Below are 7,596 nucleotides of genomic sequence, written 5' to 3'. Positions count from 1 at the left end.
AACCAGTCTTAGCTGCCAAGGAGCAAAAGCTGCGGGAGGAGGCCAGGCATGCCAGACACCAAGGCAGGAGCCAGGGGTCGGAAGTCATCCTGACGATGGCGAAAACTCCCCTGTGCCCTTGGTCAAGACCAATCTCCAGCAAGGGAAGCTGGCTTCCAGGAACTGAGGGTGGGTGGGTGGATTCCCTCCCAAGATCCCCTCCCCACCCCCAGGCAAGCGGACAAGCCGACACAGGTACTGGCTAGCAGCCCCTGGAGATGGGGCTTGGGAGGCCCCACCACTGCTGGGGGTTCAGGCCCCACCCTGAAACCCATTCAACCAATGCCTGGCATGTGGGCCGCTCCCAGCCAAGAGTGTGGGGGATGGGGTCACAACCCGACAGGTGGCAGCAAGTGGTAAGCTCAGGGCTTCTTTGGGGGAGGGACTCTTTGGGGGCAGCGGGAGCCGTGGCATCAGGAGACCCGGGGCCTCTGGTGCTCAGGTGCTGGTAACCTTGGGCAGGTCACCTGCCTCCTCCGGCACATCCGTCAGATGTGCATTGTTTTTTATTATACAAATCACACATGATCATCAAAGATGTAAATGTGACAGGAGAGGAAAAAGTCAGAGAAGGTGCCCCCCCACCCTACCACCATTGACAGCCCACTGTGACATTCTTTTCAATATACAAGTAGCCCCCCGCTTCTAATCTTATATAATAAAAGGCTAATATGCAAATCGACTGAACGGCAGAACGACCGGTCGCTATGACACACACTGACCACCAGGGGGCAGAGGCTCAATGCAGGAGCTGCTCACTGGTGGTCAGTGCGCTCCCACAGGGGGAGCGCTGCTCAGCCAGAAGCCAGCTGATGGCTGGCGAGCACAGCGGCCCGCATCCATGGCAGTGCTAAAGATGTCTGACTGTGGCTTAGGCCCAACATCCCCCGAGGGCCCCCGGACTGCAAAAGGGCACAGGCCGGGCTGAAAGACCACCCTCCCCACCTCCCCAGTGCACGAATGTTGTGCACCAGGCCTCTAGTGTATCGTAAGGGTACACTGTCTCCCAGACTTCCCCTCTGTTGGGGCAGATGTCTGCCTCCTCCTTCAACCGACTGCATAGTATTCCAGCATCCAGTGGGACATCTTGTGACTATTTCCACAGAGTAAGTCCCCTGAACTGGAATAACTGAACAAAAATACGGCTTCACACCCTCAAGAGGTGAATGTTATCATTCCTTTTTAAAATGTCGATGGCGATGAATGAAAATGAAAAAAATTTTCTGATTTTAAACTGATTATAACTGAGGTTGAGCATCTCTTGTGTGTGTGTGTGTGTGTGTGTGTGTGTGTGTTTAGTGGCTAGTTGTAGCTTTTCTGTGTAAAACTTGCTCATGTCTTCCCAATTTTTCTATTGGAACGATGGCCTTTGTCTTATTTTAAAATCACGCTTTGTATAGTCAAGCCCTTGGTGGATTGCTTGTCATACAAGTTACATTTTCCCCTAGTTTGTCATCTGAGGAGAGTGTGTGTTTCCCATCTCAACAGTTTAAATACTTAGGCAGGCAAAACTGATAAACTTCTTCCTTTATGGACTCTGAGGCTTTTATCTCTTTTTAAGAAAGGTCTTTCTCTTTCCCCAGATGATGAAATTATTATTCTTTAGGTTCTTTGGCAACTTTTATAATTTTTTTAAATGCGTGCATCTTGAATACATTTGAAATATTTTCTGTGAATGGGGTATGGGGTGGAAATCCACTTTCCCCCTCCAAATGGATAAAAAATTATTCCAACACTGTTTATGGAACAATGTAGCTTTTCTCCACAGATGAGAGTATAGCCTTTATCACCTACTAGATCCCCACATATACCTCTTATTCCCCATTAAGCTATTTTATCCTGGCTTACATTCTATTTTATTAATTAACTTATTCGGTATTCCTACAACATTATCATAATGCTTAATTACTCTGACATTGTAATATCTTTGAAAAGCCAGTAGAGCAAGTGCCCTCTCATTTTATTTATTTGTTTGTTTGTTTTGTTTTATAAAAACTGCCAACTCTGATGTACCTATTTTCTTAGATAATAGTTAGAACCAACTTGCCGGTGTGTGTGTGTGTGTGTGTGTGTGTGTGTGTGTGTGTGTGTGTTCATGGCCCAGCCCTCCCCTGACTACCTCCCAGGCTGGCCCCGCGTCCATGGCCGTCCCTGGTGAGGTCTGTCCCCAGCACTGCCTGGTGCTTGCTGGGCCAGACCTCACCTCATTAGGGTCCAGAGGCCCCGGCCTGAGGATTCAGAGTGGGATGTTCTGGTGGGAAAGTTGAAGGCCACCAGCCTGAGAACTGACACGGGAAAGCTTCCCTAGGTCCTTCAACTTGCCGGTTTTGCTCATCAGAAAATGTACTGGGATTGCATGAAACTTATAAACGATTTGAAGGAGAAGTGAAATCTCCCCAATACGTAGTCATCCCAAGCAAAAAATGCAAGAATTCATTTTGTTTCGCGTTTCTTTAATATGCTGCAATATTTGCTTCTACGCAAGTTTTAGATATTTCTTGCACGAATTAGTCATTGTATTTTCAGTTTTGTGGGTGATTTATGCTTTGTTTTGTTTTTGCTATAGTGAACGCAATAATTTTTCATTTTATATTGTCAATTTGTTATTACTATTAGATGAGAAAACTACTTAGTTTGCATCTGGGAATCTTTGTGAACTCTCTTATTGTTTCGATTAGGTAATCAGTTGAGTCTCTTGCATTTTCCATGTAAAAACTGCTTTACTTATTACCGAAGTAAAGAGTGTCTATTGTAGAAAATGAAGACACACAAAAGGAAACAAACAGTATTTGTAAAATCTACTCTTTAGAAATAGTCATTCTTAACCTTTTGGAAAAAATATTATAATATGCATACTTATAAATATTTAAGAAGAGTATCATGGTATATAACAATATCTACTGAAGTAGACTATATGTATTTATGGCTGTTCAAATAGCACCATAATATGCATGTTTTCTAACCCACATTTCCTACTTAATAAACCATAAATCGTTTCCACATTATGAGTTTGTTATCATTCTAACAGCTGTATTAAATGTATGAATTTATTCAAGCAATCCTTAACTTCAGGCAATTAGTTTGAGTCCACTCTTTAATATTATGAATCTATAATGAACATCTTATTACCTAAATCTTTGCAAATATGTGTGGCTATTCCTCAAGGAGAAATTTCTAGAAGTGGAATTTCGGGGTCCAAAGGCATGCAGAAATCTAAGGCTTTGGGAACAAATGGATACATTTCCCTCCAGAAAACTCATGTCAATTTATTCTTCCACCTCCACTTTTTAATGCACATTTCTTCTTCACATTCTACTTTCTTCAGTAAACATCATCATAGGCATTTCTTAAGTTCTTAAACTCACTGGCAACATCCTTTTCATGGTAACAGAATATTTGGTCAGCCACCCACCCTCTGCCGGAGCCTCCGTAGTTTCTTCTGCTTCCTGGGATGAACCCCAACAGTTCCTGGCTTCAGACCCTCAGCTTCGGGCCGCCACGTCTAACGTAGAAATAAAATGGTTAACTCGGCCTCCATCATTTGCTCTCTGCGGCCTAAAGGTGCATGGGGTGGCCGGGGGGCCTCCATGAAATGTTAATCATTCTTAGAGAGTGACACCTCCAAGTAGCAGATCTACTTGCGCTTTAAAAACAAACCAACAACAACAAAACACACTCTCCCCTGCCATTTTTTATCAGTGAAAAGGGTGTCATATTTCTCCCTGTCAGGTGTTCCCTTGGCAAGAAACCCCTGATTCAGGAGCCCTTCCTGCCAGGGGATACGTTTTTCTAAGCAGCAAATGACTGCAAACACATCTGCATTGACAAGTCACAGCTTATATCCTTCTATGGTGTTTCTGCTCTTTTTGAAAATGTTAATAAAAACTTAATGTGGAAAAAAAACAACTTTTTCCAAATATGTGTAGCCATGAGCCCGAGGCAACTCATACTTTCCTATAAAATAAAGTAGGTCACTCCCATCAATCATGTCGTCTTAGCACATTTTTTCCAAATTAGGAATTCTCAATCCATCATACCACGTTATGGCATCCCTTCTCCAAACATTTCCTTTTAATACGCTCTTTAACATGATAAGAAAATCTAATAGAATACATTAGTGTCACTTTCCCGTGATGGAGTGTTTCCTCCTGTTGCAATTCACAATGAGTTCGGGGAAACATTTTTATAGGCCGCTCGAGAACAGCGATCGCTTGCTGAAAATATGACAATGGCCCCGAAGCGGCCAAGGCCGCACTTGGGTGTGAGCTTCAGAAAGATCACAGGGCTCCCACTTCACCTCTCCATGTGTTGTGTGTGCAGAAGACTCCAAAGACGTGTGTGTGTGTCCCAAAGCAAAATCGTAAATCCAGGCTCGGTACGTGAGGGGCGTGTTGCAGCTCAGCCCGGCGATTCAGGCGGATTGCACATGCGTGCGCAGTGCCCGAGACAGATCAAAAGCTTGCACTGGGCTTCATTTGAAAACCACATTGCTCCCAGAACTTTTCCAGTTCTCCTGGATCCTGCAGAAAGGGAGGATCCCTGGCCTCATCTGAGTGAGATTCTCCGAAACCAGTTACTGTCTCCGAAAGGTGAACGTGGGCCGGTGGGAAGTGCAGGCTCTGCGCACAGCCCGCCTGAGGTAGCCGTGTGTGCATGTGTGTGTCTGACAACATTTACCTGGCGACAGCCGGTGTTTGTTTCCACCCAATCTCTGTTCTCGGACTCATGTGTTCGGCGTTAGCACTTGAGTCTCTTCAGGGATTTTTCATCTGGACAGAGTTTTGGAAGGAAAACAGTTAGGAAAGTTGGGAATGGGGAGGCCTGTCGAGCGCCCAGGGATTTGGCTGTCTCAGGCTTTGGCCACCCGAAAGGAAAGCATCTGAATGGAGAAGAGAAAGCCGAGTCCATTTTCTGGACCTTTTGTCTGGACACGTGGGGTCCTGTAGACACCCCATAAGTCACATCCCTATCACGATCCCTCTTGGGAAAAGGAACAATACAGTCATGGTCTCTGATCACTCCTAGCATCCTGGCACGGCCCCGTTATGGCCCCCAGCTAACCACTCGAGGCTGTGTGTGCCCAAGAAATGCCATGAGCTCATTTATCACTGAGCTTCAGTGCCAGGCCATGGAGGGCAGAAAATGAGGCCGAGCTCCTGACCTTAGGAGCATGAAGTCGGGCTTGATATAAAAGGAAAGGAAAAACATCCGGGAGTTCCGAGAGGGAGCAGTCACCGCCAGGGAGGGTTAGATGTGATCGAAGGTTAAGAAGATGACACTTGCCCTAGCCGGTGTTGCTCAGTGGATAGAGCGTCGGCCTGCAGACTGAAGGGTCTAATTTATTTTATTTTATTTTCTAAAAGATGATGATCTTTGAACCTGGCCCTAATAATGAGTAGGCTTTGGATCTGCACAGATGGGGAGAGGGCATTCTAGGTAGGTGAAGGCACAGAGAGAGGAAAGGGGCAGGCGTGAGACATAACTCAGGACCCGTGGAATGCAGGCTGCGTAAAGAGAGGCCTGGGGTGAAGTCTCAGAAGATTGAACCAGCGTGTGAAGAGCCTTGAAGGCCGACGCTTTATCCACTGAGGACTAAGGACTAAGCCTCTGGGAGTGCTCCCTCTCCCATGCCCCCTACGCTGTTCTGGCCACATCAACGCGTTTGCTTATAAGAGCAAGATTACTAGGGTGACAATACTGATGTCTGTGCGTCTGGGCCCTCCGTCTTTTAACCCTTTTACACTCTCCTGCAGACACGGGCAAGTGCTACCGCAAGTTAAAGTGGTCTCCATGGCTCAGGTTGGAAATTGCACCATCCTGGGAATTCCTGCTACCTCCAGACCATTGCTCACAGAGGGTACCCCCACTTTCCAGTGGTTTCCGTGAGTTGATTAAAATGTGTAGAAGAAGCTGCCACTTTCCTTCCGGCCCGTGGATCCAGGCGGGTGGGGGGACTATACAATGTAAGACTTCAGGAGCTTTGGCAGATCCATTCGTTTGCTCACCAATTTATTGAGCAACTACTATGTATGTGCCTCACTCTGCTGTATGTACAAAGTGTGGAAACAAAACACACAGGATCCCTGCCCTCATGTGGTTTACCTTTTGATGGGAAAGAAAGTCAACAAGATAATTTCAGTGAGTTATAAAGGAAGGAAGACAAGTGACGTGGTAGACAGTGACTGGGGACAGGAGGTGGACGGTCACATCAGGGAAACTGGTCAGAGAGGGCCTGGAGGATGGAGGCCGAGAAGGAGCCAGCCAGATAGGCGGGGGTGGGGGGTAGGGGGGGCACGCAATGCAGCAAGTGCACCCGTGTGGACACTTGAAGAAGCCAGTAAGCAAGGGAGAGGGGGGCTGATCTGGGATTTGAGGTGCAGTGGGACGCACCTGCAGGTTTGGGGGCAGGGTAGTGACTGAGCTCTGAATACTGGGGTACCCACTTTAGAGCCGCCATTAGCCACCATCTGCTCCAGCCTCCTGGTTGCTGACTTTTTCTGCAAAGTCGAAACGAGTGCTCGGGGTGCATCAGCTTTTATTTTTACAGCAATCTTTGTACCCAAACCACCGTAGCATTTTTAATAATAAACTGGCAGGGAGTCAGACATCTGCACTTGAAAAAAACAGCCCAAGCCAAGTATTTCTAAATGTTTTATATTTACTTGTAACATTAGAATAACCATGAGGTTGCTTTTTGCATAATCGGAACCATTCTCATTAGGGTTCGACAGACCTCGTCCTTCGTGGGCCTGGGTGGTGGTTTTCATTATGGCGGTGACATGGGTCTGACGGGAGGGAATCTCTCCTTGGAACATTTGTGGAGAGAAAGGGGAAGACGTTGAGGGAAGCCAGGGCCAGCTAGAGATATAAGAACTCTGCAGAGATCATCACCTGCTTGGCACTGGGCTGCCATGGAAAGACCCCAGGCTGGGTCACCTTGGGCAAGTCACTTACCCTCTCTGAGCTTCCGTGTACTCCTAGCGAAATGGGGGGTGGTAATAGAGGCCGCTTTATGGAGCTGTGGGCGGCTCCAGTGAAAGAATGTAAGCCAGGAGGCCTGGTAAGAGGGGGAATCGGGTTGCCTTCTCCCAAAATTAGTATTTAACACCCCAGGCTGAGACAGGGTCCCCGTTGATGGATCTCTTTTTGCTAAAGTAGGGCTGCAAGGCTTGTCAAATAAAAATGCAGGCTACCCTGTTACATTGGAACTTCAGATAAACAACAAATATTTAGTATGAGTATGTCTCATGCATTCTTTGGACCATACTTAGGGTAAACAAGTATTTATTGTTTTACCTGAAATTAAAACTTAACGAGGCATCCTGTATTTTATCTGGGAACCCTATTCTAACAGTTTAATGGTTCTAAGATCATTAAGAAAAGGTGTTTTTGAGACACATTCAGCCTTGGTACACTAACTGGGCCCCTGCGTTGGAGACAGTTTCATATCCTGGTAAAGACTCACTCACTCACTGAATCCCCAGTGCCCAGATGCAAGAACCTGGTCTCTAAGTATTCAATAAAGATGTACTAAAATATGAACTGCTAAAAGACCAT

Source organism: Myotis davidii, unplaced genomic scaffold (assembly GCF_000327345.1).
Source record: "Myotis davidii unplaced genomic scaffold, ASM32734v1 scaffold72, whole genome shotgun sequence".
Classification (NCBI taxonomy): domain Eukaryota; kingdom Metazoa; phylum Chordata; class Mammalia; order Chiroptera; family Vespertilionidae; genus Myotis; species Myotis davidii.
This window is presented reverse-complemented; position numbering follows the sequence as displayed.